Source organism: Pinus tabuliformis, chromosome J (genome assembly GCF_031772625.1).
Source record: "Pinus tabuliformis cultivar Carrire ecotype Pingquan chromosome J, CPIR1, whole genome shotgun sequence".
NCBI classification, from domain to species: domain Eukaryota; kingdom Viridiplantae; phylum Streptophyta; class Pinopsida; order Pinales; family Pinaceae; genus Pinus; species Pinus tabuliformis.
The window spans coordinates 175,554,300-175,576,491 of record NC_142295.1 but is presented as its reverse complement, the minus strand read 5'-3'; the positions used below and the strand labels follow the sequence as shown (position 1 = coordinate 175,576,491).

At 38.4% G+C, this 22,192-nt stretch overlaps 1 pseudogene; it reads left to right on the top strand.

Annotated features, from left to right (window-relative positions):
• The first annotated feature begins 17,345 nt into the window (after positions 1 to 17,345).
• LOC149226236 (G-type lectin S-receptor-like serine/threonine-protein kinase SD2-5 pseudogene) lies at positions 17,346 to 17,912 on the top strand (annotated as a pseudogene).
• Positions 17,913 to 22,192: the final 4,280 nt, after the last annotated feature.

Below are 22,192 nucleotides of genomic sequence, written 5' to 3'. Positions count from 1 at the left end.
GTTTCCCTTCCAAGGAGGAATTACAATCGTCGACCAAGAAAAATTTCTCCCCAACAGTTCACAAGTTACGGGAAGCATTCCAATGATCCATGGAAGCAATCATGTGCTTCAAAATATCGGAGTAGGTCTCCTAAAATACCCTGCCTTAATGGGTAATTTTTCCCTACCGCCTCCGAGTAATTTTGCGGAAGTGGCCACAGTGGAAACTTGTAATATGAAATCTTCTATATCTAATGGATTCGAAAGATTCCTAAACATTTTGTCTGCATGGATCATCGCCATTTTAGAAATATTGTAGCAATCAATTTTCTTGGCTTGGGGGGCAAACCCAAATCAACGCTCATCGAGTGTTTGGATAGATAGGTCTAAGGAATATGGCACCTCTTCAGATTCTTGGTTGCATGTACATTCTACAGACAAAGGGATCATAGGAGAGGCACCATGGGAAGATTACCACCGTTGCTCCCATCTTCCAATTTACCACGAAGATTATTCCAACAACCTTAATCATCCATCAGTTTTTGATTTTCTATCAAATACTATAAATACGGTAGATTTCGAGGATGGTTCTTATCTCGTGTCGACCTCGTTAAAAAATGAAATAAGGAGTCATGAGGATAGTTCTTTTACTGTGTCAACCTCATTAAAAAATGAAACAAATCCCCTTTCCAAGTCTCAAAGGTAAACCTTCATTCCAGCCACCGAGTTGAATGCAATGAATCTTGAGGGGCATGCACCTCGATTTGAGTTATTATACTGGGGGCATGCAAACTTATCGAGCAGTGTTACCGCAAGGTTCAAGCTCATTAAAAAATAAACCCGCACCGAGCAAATGTTTCCACCCGCGTTTAAGCTCGTTAAAAAATGAACTATTCCCCGGTAAATGTCCACCGTGAATGAAGTACTTCGGCCATTAAAGCCTTGGTCATGTTTGCACCGTCACCTCCACTTTTTCATTGGCTGATCATTCACCTCCACTTGATTGTTTACCCATTTTGAGGAACAGCTGCGAAGAGTGATTTCACTAGCCATCCTTGTGACACTGCCATGATTGGAAAATTCCAAACCTTACCTGGAATCAGCTGCTACCCATTTTATCACTCGTTCCTCAAAAGACAAGTCTTCTTTAAGCTCTTTTCAACTGACTCGTAAAATATGAAAAGATTACCGAGCCATTGGCCTCTCCAGCTCGTTAAAGGGATAGGAAGTGCTATCCCTCATCTAGATTTTAATCTTTTTTGGACCTGAGGGATTATTGCACAAAAAGATCGAGCGCTTGTTTTATTCAGCTCGTTAAAACTATCAAAAATTCATCCCTTCTGTATTGTTTTATACTTTTTCAGACTTAAGGGATTAGATGATGAAAAAGGAATTTTGGAGTTAAATTTACGTACCTTTTCAGACTCTCTAAAATTTAAAAGGACCGAGTTATCTTTGTCGTTAAACTCATTAAAAAGACTAATAGCGACAAACTTGTCTTTAGACGAGAACGAGTTTCACTATCGCTAGGCTCGTTAAAACATAGCGATGGGTTTGCCCGAAGGGAAAATTATAGAACAAGCATATGTTATCCTCCTCAAGCTTGACAAAAATAAAGAGGTACTGGTCAGCAATGACTGGGGAAAAATTGGGAAGAAAACTCAAAGAATCTTTATCGATAGCAAGTCGCTCTTGAACATGACACTTCCGCTCCGTGTCCGAGTCGGGTTGGGTTGTTTCATTCACCGGTCACATCTCCATGGTCACACCCTACCATCCACATTTTGGGTTAATGCTACCAAGCCATCACACCAGTGTCGCCGACATGTTCAAGAGAAGTCATCTAGAGAAGCCACCTGTGTCCCACCCACTACCATACATTATACTCCATTCTTTCATGACCGCCGCCCTGAACCATATATCATCAGATCGTTTTCACCTCCATCAAAATCATTTGCTCCGTTCTGTGTCATTGATGTGGGATTCATTAAGGCCCTCCTGTGACGGATCACTTCTTGTCGACATCAGCTCATTATCCAAGAAGTTGGTCTAGGAACACCCCATTCCGTACTTTGAAGCTTGCATGCCTCAATGACAAGTTTCTCACTTCCGGCGACAGGATTACATCAATGACCTTCGACCGAAAGATTTTGTGTGGTGTTCGACGCCAAGTCCTTTATTCACACCACGTGAATTGTACTGTAGTACCTTGAGGATCATTATCATTATCGGTGATTCCTCTCACGCTTTTTAATATTTTACATCATTGACTGGTAATCAAGCGATGTCTTTCCATGTTCGACTTCAGGAAATTTCTCACATGGATGGACTTGTACTTCGAGTGAAGATCGGACGAGATTGAAGACCCCGGATCTAGTTTCATCCATCCGAGCTGCGATATATATTCAGGGAAATAAAGACATTAAATGTACAAGCATTCCAGCACAGATAATCATCCTACCAAAAGGATGATGGCTCTATCAGAATCATCAGTCTACACTCAGACGATTGTCTGTCCTATGTACATAAAAATGAATTTATAAAGCTGAGCATGGGAATTCCCGCCTAAGCTAGGTCACGAAAATAGTATGAAGATAATGTATTGTATTGTATCTTATTACAGGTCTCCTCCCAGCATTGAAAGAACTTCGGATCCTCATAATAAAGCATTTCACCCGATTAACGGCCTCATACTTTAGGGGGCAATTGTTATAGACATTTTTGTGCCTTGCAACTCCAAGCATGAAATGTCCATAAACCAAGGGCTCCTAAGTCACTAAAAGTGTTGTTCTAACCCCTAAAGGAACAAGGTCAACAAATTACAGCTTCTCCCAGAAGTTCTCCACTAGAAACTGTTCAGAATAAGTCAAAACAGGATCATTTCAGCTGCTCCACTGGCTAGGTGCGTTGCATAGCACCTAAACACACTGGCTAGGTGCGTTGCAACGCACCTAAATGCACTATGAGGGTGCGTTGGGCGAGAAATGACAAATGGCAGTGTCATTCGCGAGGTGGAGAGACAATGGAAGCTTCCAGAATCTTCTCCTATGACACTTGCCTCAATGAACTCGACCAAGGATGAGTAAGAGGCCTTTAGTCTCCAAGTGGAAGCAAGAACTGACAAAGAGAAGACACTAATCAAATCACAAGCTGACTCATCCTCCTTACATACATCTATATATGGATCCCTCATCGCAAAGATCCAGGGGCTGGAATTTTGCACATTGTAAGGAATTGTTGTTGGTTTTGAGACAAACATCAGAGTATTGGGTTATTTATGCTTTGTTGGAGGTGAAGACGGGCTTCTTTGCTGGGAGGTTGATGCTGGGTCAGGAACCATCGGTTGTAACTCCTCCTGGATATTCTTGTTTATCAATAAAAACTATTTGAGTTTTTCCTCCATGCTTTTGTATCATTGATGCTTATTACATTTGTATGGTTAACTTAAATCTGATCCTAAGTTGTTTATGAATATAGATCCATGTCTTTGTATAGTGTTCTTCTCCTGTGATCTTACAAGTACTTGGTGAAGCTGGGCAAGTAAGGGAGCAGGTAGCTGGAAGCTGTCAAAGAAGAGAGGGATTGGATCAAAGGATTAGCGCAAGACACAGGTCGGTTCTTTCTATTCCTCTCTATCTATAGTTCATAAAGGAAATACTAAAGTAGTTTTCTCTGTTTGTTTCTAAGGCAGCTGTCACACCTTAGTGGGATAGAGCAGTTTTAAATAGACACTTTTCCTGGTAACAGTTGGGGGGAGAGGAGGTGTGAATTTCCAGGTATCATGTTAATGATTTTATTTGCATTCCTATGTTTTTCTTATTCAAAATAAAATTTGTGAAAATGTTACATTGCTTGTGGATCCGAGTAGTAAAATCAAAAACGAAAGTAACACTTTAATTCCAAAACAAGTTTGTAACTATATCGAACAAAGTTAGTTATCAAAGGATTTCATTAACCTCACATATTATATTTCTGAAATAATAATGTTGGTAGCATATGTCTTATGAATCGTAGGAATGGGCACAGAAAGTATTACTATGGGATTGATTCCACACAGACTTCGAATAATTCAATCAACTATGTGGAATGAGACAAGTACTCATGAATAAGGAAATTAAAGGAACCATGTTCTTGTGTAAGGGTTAACGGTAGGATCTCCTTAAAATTCTTGCGCGGAAACACCTACTCTGTAATAGTTAAAACAACTACGCACACAAGAATTAATAATTTAACTAGGGAATGGAAAAGCATCTGTATGGCTAAAGATGATACACATGCAAATTCGAAATTTGGGCATGTAATATTAAGGACAATGAGGAAATGAACCTTTACAGTGTCAACCGACAAATATTAAATTCTATAGTCCACCAATCTCCTTGTCATGCTATGTGGAAATAATTTAAATAGAAAACTTGGGTAGATGTACCAATTTAGTAAGTGTATAAAATAAAAGAGCTATACATGCGCCATAAAGAGGGTAACGACGGAATTAAAATATGTAACATAAACTAAAAATATTGTGAGAGATATTAGACCTTTAAAAATAACTGAAATATGGGAACACCAACATGGAGGGGAGTTATTCTTGAATATAAAGAAACAAAACGCAAAAACACATTCATACAACTATAACATGGACTCAAGAATTATGATTACATGCTGAAATGTATTTAAGTATTTAACCATGAGCTTAGGAATTAAGGAAAAACACTTTAAGCATGAAATCGACATGCGTATAAATAAATTAGAATACTAGCTTAAGAGCATGAATGAGTGTAGAGAGAAATATATGTCTATAAAACCAAAACGAAAGTGTCGAGATTACACAGTTCAGTTTCTTATAGCTTAAGCAAACTATGCTGATGAATAGAAACCATTAAATGCACAACTTAAGGAAATTGCAGTGATGAATATAAACGATTAAATGCACATCGTAAGAAAATCCGTGTGATGAGTATTAACCATTACATGAACAAAGGCACTCATGGAATAATTCGTAAAGATCATAAACGATTAGCATACTTGATATAAAAATGACTTCTGACATAAATTACAATAGAATTTCATCTGAAATTGTCCATATAGTAGTAAAATGAAGGTCCTATCGAAGGTCTAGGCTTAACGCTAATACAGTGCTGCAAGAGAAATGTAAACAAGAGATGTTATATTATCATCCGAGGAGGTATAGGGAAAAAAAAATATCAAAGTCCATTATCAAACTTATAGCCCTCCCTGATTATAATTGTAATACACATGAGATCTAAATTCCTTTCAAGCAGTAGCAAAGAGTAGATCCCAAGAAGCAGAACATATTGGTAGTTCAGTGAAGGAGGGATGAACCCGGTCACTTTTGTTGCAGAAATAATGGTCTGGTCTATAGAGACCACAACCAAAATATTCAAGTCCACGAATGAATATGTAGGGTCACGGAAAAAAAAAACAAGTATAAAGAGGGGAGGCCAAGAGAGAGAACATGCATGTCACTACAACAATACTTCAAAGAATAACCTCATTAGTAAAACGAAAAAATCCTAAATGTTAGCATAGAACATGCGCTATGCCCACCGGCGTGCACGACAAGGAAGTTGTAGAGCGCTATCTTACATAATAGATAGGAAGAGAAAGCCCTGGCAGTGGAACTGACCAACGAGGGCCTAACCAAGGGATTTGAGGAGGAAAAAGGAAGGAATGGGCAGATTTTTAACAAACAAAGGCCAACACCTGTAAACAGGAAACAATTCACTATCCTCCCCTCATAAAGAATCGAGGATTATAGTCACAGGTAAACACTGTCGCAACACCACAAAACATCGAAATAGAAGAATTCAGTACAAACGAAGGGAAACCATGGCATAAATTTATGGAAAAACTATAAACCCAAAACTACACATTATTCCATGGTCATTCACAACCTACACTCTGGCAATAATAAAATTTACAATAGATTATGGAACCCAGCAGGGTTCGATCAAGTGGCCTGACATGGGGCAAACGTACCTATAAAACCAAAGCAAACCGAAATCGAACCAAAGCGTTGTGCTACTTCCAGAACCTGGAAATATCCACTCTCCTGCGACATAAAATTGGAGACAAGAAATAGCCAACACCCTCTAAATTATAGAGTATAAAATAACCAAGGGCAAGCGAAACTAGGTGCATGGTTGGGATATTGACCTGAGGGTTATTGCCACAATTGTGATCACTGAGGCTGTTCCTTCACTCTCTAGGTGCCCAAATAGATCGTAATTTTCCATGAACATCCCCTTTCAACAAAAACAAAACCAGATAGGCGTCAACGCATAACTAGCAGCCAAATCTATGAAAAAAAGAACATGTTCAATAGAAGACACTAGAGAATGTCGAACCTGGGCGTTTAGGGGGAGGATTCAGTTGAATTATGCCCAGGTCTCCAATAACACATATGGAGTTGCAGTTAAACCCTCATACCGCTAAACATATTATTTTCCACATGAGAACCACAAAATGAAGAAGGATTAGGGTTAGGTCACACTAGTAACAAATGGGAAATTAGTGACTAGGTGACTACAAAAGTTAGTCACCATATCATTTCCAAGTGAAATATGACAAAAAATTAGAAATATTAAGCGACCCCACTAAAAATGACTAACATAAATGACTAATTTAGTCTCACATTAAAATATGTAACTAACAAGTAATACAACTGAAAATGACGAACATGAATGACTAATTTAGTCTAGCAACAAAATGCTTGGTATCCTAGTTCTTTTTCATGTTCGATTTACTAAATATGATTTCATTGTTGGTGGATTAAGGGAATCTAGGTAACCCTTATCTACAACCCTTTATCTCTATCAAGATTATTAGGGTGTTTAATATTCTCAAGGGCCTCTCTCACTTGGCATTTATTGTAATGGTCTTCTTTTTCTGCAAGCTTAGTGCCCTCAAGTTCAATGTGATGACAACAAACCGTGAATTTTCTTGAGCGACTCTCACAACATTTAGTCTCATTGTGTAGAGAATAGGGTTTTTTGTTGCCAATAAAGGTTGGAGATTGATAATCAATAAATTATGACTAATGTATATTAAAGTTATTGAATAAGAACCTTGAAATTTATTGACATTTTATTGTCTCTTGTTCAACCTATTATGAGATTTGTGGTAGATATTATTTCTTATTTAGAGATCCTCACATGTTAAGATCTTGGTTTATTATTAATACTAAGGACATGTTGTCCTTTTCTTTTTTCAAGGAAAAACCAGGTAGGAAACCTAAAGGATGCTTCCCCACATTCATGGATGACATCCCCAATAAACTCATTGACATAAAATAATACATCAAACATAGTGGGATTTAAACTGAGCACTTTCTAGCACATATCTAGCCAAATGCCCAATGAAATCGATACAACTAGTTGAACTTGCCCCTCCTCTTGACATGTTGTTCTTTTTATTAAAATACTTGGTTAATTCAAAAAAAAATTATTATGTACCCCACATCCAACTCTAATACTATATGAAATATCTTACCTTACTATCTCATTATTCAAATATAAAAAAAAAAAATACATATGAATCTTATTGACATTTATCATTAAACCAAATTTCCAAAATTTAAAATTCTATTTAAAATATCTATTCTATAGCGTTACATTACTCACATATTCTTGATCCCAAAAATATTAAAAACCGTCATCCCATTTTTCATCACAAACCCTGTTTTCTTTTTTCTTTATCATATATATTTTTATTTTACTACTCTTTTGTGAATCCCAAAGATTAAAGAAACCCTCTTTCTATTTTGTATTATTGTATATTTCCTAGTGTGGATGGACCTAGGATTAGGATATATGCACCACCTAATACGAACTAGGGAAAGGTGATGCAACGATGTCGAAAATTAAAACAAGTGAAATGAGGAAAAATGAGGGAAAATAAAACATGATACAAGGCACATCACATCACATGGAATGAACGAAAAGATTAAAAACAGAGAAAGAGGAAGAATGGAGATGGAGGTAGGAAAATTTATGGAGGAATATATTCCTGATCAAAACTCAAACATCCATGCTCTCTTCTGTCATTACAAAGAATTTTACTTTGGAAAATCTTTAGGCACATGCGCAGTCGACTGGAGTTCCAAGCACGTGACTTTGTAAGAATTACCCTGCTAGCTTACCTTTTTCTCCATGCACACAGGTTTTTCATATCAAAATTTTCACCATCATTGATCCTTGTTGAAACTTCGATGCAAAAGAAAATCCATATGTGTTCTAAAATTTCTTTATGGAAATTTACAATTAAAATAAATTTCATGAATTGATGAAGAGGAATTGTGATCAAATTTGTAAAATTGCTAATGAGAACAAGTGTCTTTTATTTGGTGAGCTCCTTCCATGCAAGTACTCCTGTTGTGGGGCATGAAACTGCTAGAATTATAGGGGCTGATGAATCTAAAAAGGCTATTGCAGAAGGAGCTCACTAGAGATGGGGAAGAGGCTAGTGCTGAAGGCATTTCAAATATGGTTCATTATTTACGTCCATCTCTTACTGAGGTACTGGTTGTTTAATTTGGAAAGGAATGGGATTACTATTTCTATTTTAAATGTTTCATTTTTGGAAGCCATAACCTTTCCCTTACATCCTCATTATTCACCCATTATCTTAGATTGTCAGTGGCATATATGACTTTTTCTCCTTGTCTCCTTCTAAGTTTGATTTAGATTGGTTTTGAAGGATCATCCTTGGTCATGCTTTTCATCCTCTCTTCCAAAATATTCCATATCGCTATCATTTTCCTACTAGCTATATACATTCTATATTGTATCATTTGAGACTAGTTGAGATTTTTCCGTTGACGGCCATATGCCCTTTTGGACATAAATTGTTAATGTGTCTTTTCTTGACTCAGTTCCTAACCTCGGGACTTGTTTAGAAAAGACTAATTACTCTATACTCTGGAGTAAGTGGATTGCATTTTCACCATATCTCGTCCTTGTAATACTTTTGTGATTAGACGGTGCACATGTCTGGGGTGTAGTTGTGATGGATGATAATTTTCGTACATCCACATTCATGCATTGGCAGTTTCTGATACACATTCTCAGTCTGTGATTCTCTGGGATGCTGGGGTGCTACACTTTTTCTGGTGTCCATTTCAAAATCTACCTATTTCCATTCCTAACAATTTTTATATTTTTTAGATATTAATTATGTGAGGTTGGTGGTTTTTCTACGAGGCAAATTTATGGGCCCTGTACTAGAATTGCGATTCTCCATAGGATGTTAACGGTTGGTTTTTATTTCTCCATGTGGTTCTGCATGTACCTTGGTTGGAATACTAGAAATTTCCTTCTTCTTTCATTAAATTTTGAAATCGGGATCTGGAACGACGTTGGGGTGGCTTCAAGGATATACATAATATGTATATTTCTCTCTATAGATCTGTCATTCCATGGGACTCGGACTACTTTTATGATTTTCTCACCTAAAATCATTTAGTAATTCCCTCTGCTCCCCTGATTTTCTCTGTTCCATTATCTTACTTCCCCCTGAGACTCAATTTTTTTCTTACCCGCCATGCCGCTTGAAGTTGGATTTGTCCTTTCCGTTGTCATGGACCACTACCCCTATGCCTATGAATATGTCAGACCTATATAAATCTAACACATCAGAGCATGAGGCATTTATACATGCCACCCTTGTTGTTGAATCGACACACCTGCATGGCTCCATATTGATGACCCACGTGGAACATAATGATCCACTCCACATTCCCCCTCCTGATGTCCATTTGTCATTTTCAGCCCATGCAACTTCTCTCCATCCTAACGAGAATAACACCCATGTTCATTCTCCTGATGCAGACCATCCACTTGTACAACATGCAACTCATCCACACCCTGAATTGCATCATGCTCCTCCTTTGGCAGCTAAGGAAAAACATCGAAGCAAGGCAATTGGGACTTCTCCTCAAATGAAGCTTCGTAGATTTGATTTTAACGTCCTTCTGGATCGAGTGATTAGTCTGAAAAAATGTGCACTAGTGGGATGCTAGTATTTCTCAGACCTTTAGGAAGAGAAGTTGTAGGAATGGGTATCTGCTTAGTGGGAAACGCTTCTTGGCTACACTCCTACAGTTAGTCGGCTTATGAAATCATGGTACAATTTCCACGTCTTGCATCAAGAGGATTTGGAGAAAATTCACAAAATACCATGGGTTCGGGGATGTAATTTCCTTTCTCTCCACCCATGGTATATTGGTTTCAACCCTCTTAGGGATACTTTTAGAAACAAAATGATCTGGGTGAAGCTGCCTAGGCTTCCCATTGACATCATGACCATAAGGTTTTTGAGGGACACTGTAAATTCTATTGGAAGGTTCATATACATTGATCCAAAGTGTTTAGGGGCTTGGGAAAAAAGAGTTACTTGGATCCTGGTAGAATTGGGCTTCTCTGGAGGACTCCTTATGCACATAGATTTGGCTTGGGAGTAGATCCACACCCATTAGAGATTGGATTACTGGAGCATTCCATTTCATTATCTTATCTACCACTAGACAAGACATCTCATGGCCCATTATCCTCGACGACTCAGTATAAGGCAGGTTGATGGTGGGCGCCCTTGTGGAAGGGGTAGTGTTGGTCGGGAAGTTGGTGATCAACGCGCCCATGGAAATGGTGGAGCTGGTCAAAATTTTTAGATACATTGGTCTACTCTTTCAGGTACCTCTCCTAGCACTAATCTCTCATCCCCTGATCAACATATGAATGGGCACCCAACGTCCTCCTCTCTCGTCACCTTACCCTCCTCCCCTCGATCCTCACCAATTGGTATGACAGACTCGTGTCTACCTAAGATTGCAGTATCTTCCCCGCCTCTGGAACCTTCCCTCTTTCCCCATCGCTCCTCTCCTCCCATTTTTCCTCGCTCCATATCATCCTCGCTACCCATATCATTGATGCCCCCTAAGTCTCTAGTCCTTTCTAATCATCTTACAATTTTGTGTAACTCAGAGAAATATCCCCATAATCCTAGAATGTGCTCGGATTGTTCTCCCCTTATACCTCTTTTTCCTCAATCCTCTCCTCAAATTTCGATGGGAAGAGACATTGACCTTCTCCTCGCAAACACTACACTCGACCTACATACCCTATCCATCCATGGGGGAAAAATGAAGCCATCCCCTTCTATCAGCTCCACATCAACCCTTAATATCACTATCCATTGTACAGGGGGGCAGAGCAGTCGACACTTCCGAGGATGCCAAAAAATTAAATCTATCCCCATCCCTTGATCCTTTTACCTCATTGATATTCCCATTTGCACTTCCTTTGATCCTCGGGCCCTTAGAGCAACTTTGCCTGACCAACATGGATCATGACTTTATGTCTATCCCTAAATCTATGGGGTCTAGGGGACTTGCACAAATTCATCTCCCTTAAAGATGTCTTCTGATCTACTTGTCCCTACATCATTCTATTACAAGAAACTATGATGACTTCTCACCGGGTTCTTGAATACTTCCAGAAATTCTCCCTGACTGACATATGGTGGAAGTTGACTCTATGGGCATATCTGGTGGACTGACGACTTTACAAGATTCGCGCGAGACATCTTTCCGGGCATATAAATGTTTTGCAGGTATTTTCCTCTTAGGACGTCTCCGGGGACTTGTTGGTCATTTACATCTTTTGAATTTATATGCCCCTTATCAGGATCATACTACACTTTGGGACTGTTTGGATGCTTCAAACCTACTCAAGATAGGCTCTCTTATTGTTGTTGGAGATTTCAATGCCACTGTATTGCTGGAGGAGTGTTCGGGCTCACGCTGCAAAAATGATCCCCTATGGGATAGACTCCATATTGTTTTCAGTGACAACAACCTAATGGACATACGACCCCTTCCCATTATGCCCACATGGCATAATGGTCGGGTTGGCCCCCAACATATTGGCAAGAGACTTGATCAATTTTTGGTCCATGAAAACCTTGTAGAGAGATTGGGCTTCCTCCATTCTGATGTCCTTAAGATATATGTCTCTGATCATATGCCCATATTGTTATTTTGGAAGCAAGAGGAGATGCGCTCGGGTATGCCCTTAAAATTTAACCGAATCTGGCTCGAGGATAACGAATTTAACACATTGATTAAATCCTTCTAGACAATGTTGCACATGGCATCAAATATTTCACCCATGCATTCCATACATGGGAAACTTTGGGCCTTAAAATCGGAGGTCTGAAAATGGGAACAAATAAAGAAAAGAACCATGATAAAGGACTTACTTGATATCAAGGAGGAATTGGAGAGACTCAGTAAGATCCTGGATAAGGGAAACCCATCCCCAGATCTCATCAACAATATAAAGGAGTTGGAGGATAAAAAGAGGAAGATCTTGCATATACAGGAGGTCACCTGGCGCTTGAAAAGTAGAGCACTGTGGCTTAAAGAGGGGGACAGGAGCACTAAATATTTTCACAGGTATGAAAACTATAGGAGGCACATCAATTCAATTTGGCAAGTCAGAGACTCCAATGGAAACATGGCACATTCCACTTCAAATATCCAGAAAGAAGTTGTTACTTTCTTTGAATCTTTCTACAAGGCGTGAGGGGGAACTTAGATAGAGGACCAAATTTGGGGTTTAGACTCCTATCCCACCATGTTTGATTAGGATAAAAACATGGAATTATACAAGCCCATTGATATGGAGGAAATACATAATGTACAAAAGTATTTTACAAAAGATACATGCCTCAAACAAGACGATTGGATAGTTGGATTTACTGCAAATGGATGAAGAGTTTAGGATTTAGGGAAACAATGTAAGGGCTATCAACTCCACATTAATTTCGCTCATTTCGAAGAAAAAGTGGTTGGAATCCCTTAAGGACTACATGCCCAAATCCCTGTGTAATATGATTTCCAAGTTTATGTCGAAGATCATAGTGGTTCAACTCAAGTCTACTGTCTCTACTTATATCTCTCGTGAACAGTATGGTATTTTTCATGACAGATTAATACATGATGTTATTGACACAACCGAGGAATGCCTTCATTCCATCGACATGAATAAAATGGAAGAATTGGTCATGAAGGTGGATTTATAGAAAGCATAGGACTATGTAGATTGGGCTTTTCTACCCATCGTTCCTTTAAGGTTTGGCTTGGATGTTAAAAATATAGAGTGGATTATGGCTTGTGTATCCACCATTCAATATGTTGTAATCATAAATGGCTATCCAACTAAATGTTTTTGTGCAGGAATATGACTACGTAAGGGCTGCTCATTACCACCCCTACTTTTTATTCTAGTCATGGATGGCCTTAGCCACAAAATCAAAGACGTTAGAATGGAGAATCAATTTAACAGACTCACCTTGCGTTGTGGCATAAAGGTTACACCATTTTCTTTTTGATGACATTTTGAAATTCAAAATTATTTCCAGTTTGCAATGAATACATCACACAATGTCTTTTGCAAGTTCGTAATGCTTCAAGGCTGATAATAAATAAATGAAAATCAACATTATTATAAATTGAAGTTCAACCAGAGGAGATAGGTCACATTAGCAACATTTTTGGCGTGGCAACAAAATCGATTGTTTTGGGTCTGAAATATCTATGTTTTATAATCATACCAAACAATTATAGAGTAAACAACTCATTATGGATTGCTAATAAGTTTCATAGGAAAATATCTAGATGGGAGCATCGTTGCTTGACTCTTGGGGGCAGAGTCATGCTCACAAAATTAGTTTTGCAGTCGCTTGTGGTTTACTGTGAACACTTTTATTGTCTACCGGCCACTATCATCAACAAAATATGTCGGATTATGGAAAACTTCATCTGGGCTGGCTCTGGAAAATATTTCAAATATCATCTAATCAGATTGGATAAACTCACGATTCCAAAGCAATTTGGGAGATGGGGGATCTTAAACTTAAATTTATTTGGATGGGCTCTATTAACTAAATCTCTATGGCACAACTTATTTGGTGAATGTATGTGGGGAGACATCATTCGAGCTAAATATTTGGGATGCATTAAGGTGAAAGTGTGGATGTAAGATGGCCTGATCGGGAAATCGACTAGATCTTCCATTTGGACAAGTTTCAACAAAATCAAAATATGGCTCCTAAATTGCACTTGCTGGTCATTTGGCTCGGGGAACAACATTATCATAGGTAGAGATTGCATTATGGGAGTGGAATAAGATCCATATTGTAAAAGTGATTTAATTGCCATATTAAATTCTAGAGGGATATTTTACCTTGCTCAGGTGATAAAAACATGGAACGATAGCTTTCCAGTCTAGAAGAAAGCAGAGGAATTTGGATTGATAAGTGTCACAGCAGTGGCTTGGGATAACTATACTAAATTTTTACACATATCATGCATATGTGAAAATGATGAAGGAGACCAAATTGTGTGGGATGGCCTACTACACGAGGGGTCCATATCTGTTGCTGACACATACCTCTTCATTATTGGTATCTCATACAATCTACAACACATATGCTGGTTCAAGAAATTTTGGAAAACACAGGTCCCGTACAAGATTATATTATATAGATGGCTTTCTTGGAAGGACAAGACATTAACTTGGGAGAACCTAAAGAAATAGGTATATACAGAGCTGGTCAATGTGTACTTTGGAGGAAGGAAATGAAAATAAATTGTCATCTCCTATTGGATTTCCCAATTTTTGCTCAAGTATGGTTCAAGATCTCAAACATATTTACTTTCCCTCTATTGGTTCATGACCCTATAGATTCTTGTTTGCTATGGTGGAGTGGGAGAACTAGGGATTAACATGTCATTCCCATTGTAGTTTTTTGGGAAATCTGGAAGGCCAGAAATTCCATCATATTTGATGATATGCCTCTCAATATAAATAATATTGTCAACAAAATTGCATTTTGGATGACATCCTCAAAGTAGAAGCAGACACTGGATAAAGCAATAGGTTCCAGAAAATCTACTCCACACATCAACTACCCTACAGGATATTTTGATGGAGCTGCATAAGGTGGCTCATGTGGATGTGGGGTGTGGCTTCACGTGAATTTAGAACAACAGTATAAAATATTCTGGTTAGGGGAAAATGGCACAAACATGCAGGCTGAAATCATCGCACTATGGGGTTTATTATGGTTTGCTAGGTTTCTGGACATTCAAAGCATCCAGATCTTTGGGGACTCACAAGCTCTTATCAACAACATGAAGGTTATTTCTATTATCTCTCATCCACATCTACAGGGTTGGATCTGTCACATTGAATATCTTAAGATGTCTTTTCATCACATTTCATTTCATCACATCCATCGGGAGCATAACTCCATAGCAGATGCTATGTCAAAGATTGGTATTTCTTCTACAGTGGGATGGATACATTTCACTCTGCTGGTCAATAACAACATCATTGTTGAGGATGACATCATCCTCTTGAGTTGCTAATCCATGTTTTTTTGTCATCTTTAACTTTTGGCTGAATCTGGAAGGTACCATGGTTCATAGAGCACATTGATACAAGTTGACACCCTTTCCTATTTTTTGATTTGCATACCTCGAATATACTATTTCTCCTATTGTTGTACATATGAAATATGCTTAGTTTATCTGTTGTTGTTAGATGGAGGTATTACTATGTTCATGTCTATGGGAATTGGGACTCATTCCTCACTGGACTGTGGTTTTTGGCACAATATTGCCACTTTGTTGCACAATGTATTTGGAAATTATGGTGACTTGATGTACTGGTATTAATAATAAAAACCAATGTTTTTTTCCTTTTGAAAAAAAGTAGTGATTTCTTAACTATTGCAGTTTTTCTCTGGTACGTAATCCCTAAATAGTGTATACCAAGTGAATCTTTAAGGATCATGGGAATTTGGTTACCTAAATTATATACCCCTGAAGGGCATAGTTATCCTGGGAGTGAATTAGGGGTTAGAAATTAGAAGAGCTCGACTTATTTTGAGAATTTGGATTCTTTGCAACCAAGTGGCCCTTCATCCCTAAGATATGAAGCTTCAACAATCTGAATAAAATGAATTGGTCTCCATGGTCTATTTTTATTATGGAAATTAGAAGTACATATTTATTTTAAAGTTAGATTTATGGAACATTGACAAAAAATTATCTTCTAAATATTTGAAGTTATATAAAATTGAAAGAACCCCAACAGGTCGATGGGAAAATTCTCTAAAATGTAAGAGGATTAATGGGTTTCCTATAAAATAAAAAAATAAAAAAATTAAGAACAGTTATGCAAAGTGAAATCAAGTAATTGTGAAATGATTGAATTGAATAGAAGTTGTACTTAATATTATTGTACGAGGGAAAAGAAAGACATTGTTAACGTGATTCAAGAAGTAATGTAAAACAACACCTGTTAGAAAGGAAATATTTTTTTTTCTAAACATACATTCACTACTAATTGTGGTTAATTGTGTTTATCTCAAGGAATGAGGAGAAAGGATTGTTATCATCCTCACCCACATTGAACTCGAACAAGTGATATGTTGAGCTCATATTTACACTGATAAGCATCTCTTCTTAAAAATGGTTAGGCAAACCGGCGTCTATCCTTTTGCCTTTGGGCTAACATGTGTCCCATGCCCTGAAAATGACATGTGTACCCAGCCACATATTTTTATGTTGGTGGCCTCCACAGGTTTTTATGCTGATAGAAAATGCAACTTCTGTCAATGTGGTCTCAGATTTGTCCGCTCGACATAACCATCGTAACCACAATGTCTTATCCCCCTCATAAATAGTAACTCCTACTCTATTTCTTCCTCTTCTCCCACAATCATCTCTCCAACTCCAGTCACTACAACACGAAATCTCAATTTGAGACAAATGGCTATGGGAGCTTAGCTTAGGAATGATTTCTTTTGGTTCCTAAGATTGGATAGCGATAGAAATTTAAGAACATATATTCAATTAGAGACCATGTTGGTCTTTGATTTAGACATGTTTTCTATCTACTTTATGGATTTCTATAAGCTTCCTGATATCTGTGGTTCACTTGGAATTTGTAGCTCAGGAGGGACTTGCAACTGCCAGGGTGATGCTATATGCGAGACTTTTAACCAATTGTTGGAGCTTGATGGGGTGGATTATTTTGCAAATGAGTACAAGAATTCGAGCTCTGTTAACCTTGAGCAATGCAAGAACTCATGCCTATTGAATTGTTCTTGTGCTATGTCTTTCTTCTGGAATAACTCTAGAGGGTGTTACCATTATCAGGAGATCAAATCCCTGAAATGAGTCTCGGATCAGAGCATTAGGGAATCTATCAAGGGTTTTCATTGTTTTCATGGTTTCTACACTAGGATTTCTTGCATGGAGATATAAGGTGAAGAAGAAAATGGTGAAGCACAAGTCTGAAGAAGATGAATTTCTAGAGAATTTTCCAGGCTTGCCCCAAAGATATACATACATGGAGTTGGAGGAGGCCATAGGAGGATTTAGTAGGCAACTTGGGGTTGGTGGGTTTTTAGTTGTGTTTGAAGGGAAACTTGCCGATGGAACAAAAGTTGCTGTGAAGAAACTAGGTAATGCTGATATAGGGCATTTGCATTTCCGTGCAGAGGTTGCAACCTTGGGAAGCATTAACCATGTAAATTTGGTGAGACTATTTGGGTTTTGCACTGATGGCACCTATAGATTGTTGGTGTATGAGTACATGAGCAATGGATCTCTTGATCACTGGTTGTTTCAGTGCCCTTATGACAATAATCCTTCACCATATCTTGACTGGAGAAAGAGATACAAGATCATCCATGATATGGGTTGGGGATTGGCTTTCTTGCATGAAAAATCCAAGGATAGGATTCTTCATTTGGACGTGAAGCCTCAAAATATTCTGCTAGATGAGAATTTTGGAGCCAAACTTGCAGATTTTTGGTTGGCCAAGTTAATGGATAGGGCTTAGAGCCACTCATTTCCTCATGTAAGTGTTATGGGAATAAGTACCCTATGGCTTTCGGTTAGAACCCCAACAGAGCAAGAGTAATCTACAACAAGAAACACACATACAACTCAGGAAACATGCTTAAATAAACAGACTATGCAAGGATGAACATACCTGGATGTCCTTCATTTGGGTAGTTACAGTAGGGTTCAGACCCTCTGGAACTCCTGATGATCTTAGAATCTGCAAATCAACCAATCCAAACATACATAGCAGCATATAGATAAAACATTTTAATGAAATCAACTTTATATCATATAGGTAAGATGATTAGTTATACATCAAAGTGAAATTCATACATGAATTATAACAACATTTGATGCATAGACAAGACTAATCTCAGGAACAAGGCAACGTTTGTTTTCATTGTAGAGAAATATAACAAATACAGAAAGAGTTCACCTGAGTCTTCTTCTTCTGGATCCAAGTGGAACTTTCCTCTAGATCCGTCCAGTCCCAGTCTTCAACAACCTCCTTCCATAACCAATACCATGATATCTCAAGCAAGTGGGAGAATATAAACACTTAAGGAAACGAGGGTTTCCTGAACTTGGGGAAGTGCTTGAAGCATAGGGATACTTCAGACTTAGTCAGGGGATAATCTTAGTATAGTAATTCTATCTCTTCTCTCATCCTTAAGGCCTTCCCATAGAAGTCTATTTATACTTCTCCCAATTAGTTTTTTGGTTGGGAAATAGTTGGGCCACAGGCACTAGGAGGAAATCAACAGGTAAAACCCATGAACTCCACCCATACGCGGGTTGGGTATTGACTAACCCATGTGTACACACTTTTATCACAGGGTAAAGTAGCGTACAAGGAATAAAACATTGTTTTTAAAATATTTGGACCATGTTTGGAAGGAGGGGTTGGCCTAGGCCATAAACCAAGCATGACAAATACCAAGGGTGATATTTGGAGCTATAACAAATGCCCCCTAATATAAAAGGTCAGAAGGGGTACATGATGGCCGAAATGTATTAAGTATATGGAAAGGAAACTTGTCGAAACTGAGAAGGACTTCACCAGATTTCAGCCTACCAAGCCATCTAAAGAACATCAGAAAGAAACAAATGTCTGAGGTGGCCATACCCATCGCTCAAAGAAAGTAAAGCATGTCTGCATATCAAGTACAAGAGGATCCACTATGTATACAAGTATAAAGAACTAAAAGTACATAATGGATCATCTGATCGTGATCGAACAAGTACGTGTCTAAATATCACAAATAAGAAGATGATCAACAAAGCTCAAAGATGAAGCTGATCACTGATGTCAAAAACTGATCCCAATAGTACCAAACGAACATGATGGAATAAGATGAGACTACATCGCAACTCGGATCCCAGCATATAAGATGTCGCTGTGAAGGACTGCAACATATAATGTGGAAGGTGTCGACTAGCAGTGTCAGGAGAAACTGACAAGTGAACCAAAGAATGTTGATGCAACCCGAGGTCTTTATCGACCACCGTGGTACATTTCTACACAATGGGAATAAATGATCTGAAATCGACCATGTGAGAAATCATTTGATTACCGATCATGTATGTATACCATTAACAAACACGAGACTACTCACCGATAATGATAATAAGAGTCATGGTACCCAATACAATCTAACAAGTGCGAATGAATGAGCTGAAGTCGAACACCTGGAAGAATCTATCAATCAGGGGACAATGATGGTTTCCCACTGTCGATAGCAAGGGAATCTACCACTAATGACTGCAAACCCCAAGGTACTACCAAATAGACTCTATATCTTTATCCCAGAGCAATGAGCCGTAGTCGATAGGAAAATATCCAATAGAAGGAAGGAATTAAGGCATCCCCCATCAATATAGCGCGAGTGTAACCCGTAGGCCAATAATGTGCAAGGAATCAGACGAAAAAAATGTAGTAACCCAACCAAAGAACATTTCTAGTGTACACAAGATGTAGCTAGCGCACAATAGAAACCCTCTAAACCAACCAATAATGAAAGCTGACATAGAGGCGAGGAATCCACCAATAGGGTCAAATGGAAACCAAGGCACTGCACGAATTCCAATGTGTGATAATGAAAGTTGATGTCGAACACAAGGGAAACCACTCAGTCAAAGACCCATGATACTGATCGATGCTGAGCACAATGTGACCTATCAATAATAAAAATAGGGCTAGGGTGTGGCTCTAAGCCTTCCCTCAGAGAAATATGTCGTCGTCGATAAGGACAAGACCCGCCTGCAAGAATTGAACGGAGACCTTCTCAAACTGGCACAAGTAAAGGACCCATATAACTGAAGTGATGACAAACATGATACTGACAAGCAAGGATGGCCGGCTAAAAAGTAGGTCAAGAGACACCGTAGAGAGGCTAACTCAGGTTTACTTCCCTTGAACAAAAGCACGACTCAGTGATGACTATGTGGCAGCATTTGATAACTCTGTATAATTTCGTCATGCAGGAGGCACGAGTGAACTCTCCATATGATTGGAAGAGATAACCAATCGAAGGAGAATTGACTCAATAACAAGGTTAAGGCGTACCTAGGTCAAACTAAATCCCGCCCAAAATGGAGGAGAGATTTTCTTTTGAGTGCTTTGTTCAAGGGCGACATGACCGACTCTAGCTGCCAAAAATATATGGAAATGGTGTCCCATTCTTGCTATTTTTGGAATATATATTTTTTTTTTATCTTTTTCTTTACCCTAGAAAAGGAATAAAAGAATGCTATAGTACAGTGGAAAGAATGAGTGTCAGTGAAATAGGTGATCTAGATCCTGGGATGGGAACTATCCTATGCTCAATGTAGGGAGAAGAAACTGGTCAAGGATAGTCAAAGGGTTGTTCCTTCCACGGATCAAAGGGTGTGTCAAGTTGCAAAAGTTAAGTGACTGGAGGTTTGATTTTGCAAAATACATGGTCAAATAAGTGGCTTAAACATGAGTCCAACTGAAGCTGGCTCAAGGCCAAAAGCTGCAAATAGTCAAAACGTAATGCGGAAATACAACTCAACATAAAGTAGCCTTGAAGGTATAAGGCCATGACTAAGCGAAGAAGCAAAGAGAATGAGTCTTCAACGCATAAGTCATGGCGGGACTAAAGAGGACTCCCGAGCCTACTCAATATAACAGCATGGCCAATAAATGTCAGTGAGGTGCTAACTATGATGCCCATTTAAAGGATAGCTCTACAATCACATCATGATTTAAAAATCGACGAGTGAACATGGTTTGCTAACCAAGACACGATGGGGTCGACCCTATGGCAACTGTATCGACAAATTGACGCTAGTATGCAAGATGCAACAGAAAAAATGGTTTCCCTAACCTATATGCCAGTGAGTAAATGATACCTGTCATGACAGGGCAGCGATCATTGAACCGAAATGAAATCTCGAAGAAGCATCGAAAATATCATAAAACAACAACTCATTCTCGACAATTCAAGCACACAAGTCAAAAATTTCACGAGACGAAAAAATCAAGTTTTGAAATTTTTTTGATAATTTCAAAGCTCTAAAATGACTTTTTTCTCACCATTTTTGTCATTTGCATTGAGAGAAAAAGCTGTGGAGAAAAAAGAGCAAACATGCCCCCCAGAGAATTGGACCATTCAAATTGTACCAAAATCATCAGGTAACCCTCAATTCAAGCTTGCATTGTTTTGTGATTGTTTTTAGCAATTTTTATTAAGGTTTGACCGTAGGAGTTTATGTTAAAAATTCCAACTCGGCATACCTGCGGGTTGGATGTTATCAACCCATGTATACGATGGCCCTACATGTGATTTCTTGTAAAAGGAACCTGTGTATACGCAATTTGAAATTTAAATACAAAAATCTAATGGTTGAAACTCAATGTTTTTAAGGATGACAATCACATGGAGAAAGAGGGAGCATACCACAATTGATAATGAAGTTACGAATGACCAACAAGAATTAGATGTAATGAGGGTATGTGGCTTGTTGAAATTTTTCAAAATGCCCAATATGAAAGCCAACACTCAACCGCTTGAAATGCCAATCCACTATTGGAGTGTTGAGGATGATGCATATATGATTGATCAGGTGCCTCTGCGAATAGAGGTGGAGGATATTTACTTTATCATTGGTCTCTCTCGGAGAGGAGAATTTGTGCATTCGACGGGCTGGACACGAGGTAGTCTTTTAGTAGAAGAATATGTACACATACACTGTCCTAGGCATCCGAAAAAATTGGAAGTTAGATTCCAATAAAAAATGTGGAAAGCTTAT